Here is a 2,313-nt window from a genome sequence, read left to right on the forward strand (position 1 = left end):
CAAAAAAGTCTAACCTCGACAATGCGTATAGCAATGAGGCACGACGCAAACGTGTTGTAAGACATCATGAATCGGCTAAAGAAATTGTTGCAAGAAACGCAGCTCAAAGAATCAGGGCAGCACAGAGTTGTGCACAAGAATCTAGAGAGCAGCGTGATGAACGTCTGCGACAAAACATTTTGAGAACAAGAGTGGTGCGTGAACAGAATATATACACATTTAGAGCCCAAGATGGAGCGAGACAGCAAAGGAATCGCATATTAACCCGTGTATCATTTTTTTCGTCTTGCATTCGAATATGCTCCAGACATAAATTACTCTGCGCATTTCTAATATTGCAATCGGTGCAATGGACAAAGTATATGAATATTGTCAGGCCTTAAAATTCCGCAATGAAGCAACCGGCATGTGTTGCGCATCAGTAAAAGTGGTACTGTTACCTCTTCCAACTCCACCGGAACCTTTAAAATCTCTTCTTGCTGGTAATTTGGGGCAACCAAAATTTGCGATACCAAACCTAATGGACGTAATTTTGAAACCACATTTAAAATACAAGGCCAAGTGTATCATATGATTGGGTCGTTGTTGCCGATATATATATATATATATATTTAACTATACGTGAACATTAATATTACTGTATGTTTACTATACGCTATGATCTCCGAAACCACTAATGAACTACAAATAAAAAAAAAAAAATGTCTAATACATAATAACAATAATACACGGCCTACGAAAATGCAAAAAAACAAACTAATACGCGGGCAACGCCGTGTCGGGACAGCTAGTATAAGATATATATTATGTTTATGGCATAGTGTTTCACTATATAGATAATAATATTTTAGTTTAAATCTTCCCGCCAAGTAAAGTAAATTTGGCTTATTTACTATTGAATACATTTTACAAATTCGATGATTTACTTAGATTCTGCCTCTTTTATCACACATTTTAAAGCCATTCATTTTTTATATTTTTTTTTTTTACACGGAGTTGACGTATTGTTTTTGATTGGGTTATAATGTACACAAATTCATATCCATCTTTTTAGTTGTCAGTTAATTCAGTATCGGTCCTTCAGGTTCATTACAGCTATGTGTAGTTTTCTATTGTTGTAAAAAAAAATTATTCTTAAATTAAACTAAAATATGATAATTGGGATTGTTAACGAAAGTCATCATCAATTTCCACAGATTTCGATATAATACTGGATAAGGTATTCCGCATGATAACCATTGCAAACTATGAAGCAAGCTAATTGAACGTCCGCCGTGTTTTCAGTTGGCACAATATTGCATTAATTATACAAAATGTATTCGGAATACCATCGTTTTTAATGTTAAATCAAAACAAAAAATGCAAATATCGATGTATGTAAAATATAAATATTTTTTTTAATCAACAGGTTTGGAAATAATCAAATGCAATACAGCATATTTAATATTTACCATATAAAATACCATATACTGAGGTTTCAATTGATGCCGGGAGTACCTTATCTAGTTGGTATAGAAGTCTGTGACAATTCCGAGCCGTTTTTATTCATATCGAACTGTTTTGCGAGTGTACGTGTTGGACGTCGACTTTGCGTGTGCTTCCTCCCCCCCCTCCGACCAACATATCGGCTAGACTGGTGATTTACACGAGTGTGCTGGCACGGCGGCACAACTGCAACTAGTTGTCGTGTTTCTCTTGTCGTCGGACGTCGAAGGTGTTGCGGTTTCTTAGCAGCAGTATTTACCTCAGTATCAAGAGTCACTGTTTTGCGTCGCGATCGTTATACCATGGTATAAGTTCACGATCGTAATACTATAATATAAGTTCCCGATTGCCGCTTGCCACCGCCAGGCTGATCACCCGGAATAACTCGTCCACCGCCTATTCCGATCACCACCGCCGACCAACAACATCATCGCCTCCGTCGTTATATAGTTAAGTATTTCTCCTGTTTATTTATTGTATATTATATTGAATTATTGTTGTATACGGTAGCCGACTTTGAGACGTCTAGTCAGCTCCAACCTTATTGTTAGCCGTCTTAAAGGCCTATAAATAATTAGTAGAAATATTATACTTAAAATTTGATCATTAAAATACCATTGTTCACGTTTGTGTCATCACTAGGGTTTTGAAATTTCATGAAATTTGTTTTTTTGAAATATTTCATTTTGATGAAAAATAAAAATAAAATGTTTATTATATCTAAAAGTTTATAGTCGTCAACTTCTAATTGAATATTTTTAAAAGTTGGTTTATTGTATGAAACAAAGAAAATATGTAACATATTTACATATTATTTATAAGTTGTTC

At 34.8% G+C, this 2,313-nt stretch overlaps 1 protein-coding gene across 1 annotated transcript in view; it reads left to right on the top strand.

Moving 5' to 3' along the window:
* Positions 1 to 1,451: 1,451 nt before the first annotated feature.
* The window catches only part of LOC100574362 (ring canal kelch homolog), a 6,746-nt gene continuing 5,884 nt past the window's right edge, over positions 1,452 to 2,313 (top strand). Inside the window, exon 1 of the mRNA XM_029489324.1 lies at positions 1,452 to 1,934. The gene's annotated coding sequence lies outside the window, so the exon portion shown is untranslated. The remainder of the gene's footprint in view (positions 1,935 to 2,313) is intronic.

Source organism: Acyrthosiphon pisum, chromosome A2, assembly GCF_005508785.2.
Source record: "Acyrthosiphon pisum isolate AL4f chromosome A2, pea_aphid_22Mar2018_4r6ur, whole genome shotgun sequence".
Lineage (NCBI taxonomy): Eukaryota > Metazoa > Arthropoda > Insecta > Hemiptera > Aphididae > Acyrthosiphon > Acyrthosiphon pisum.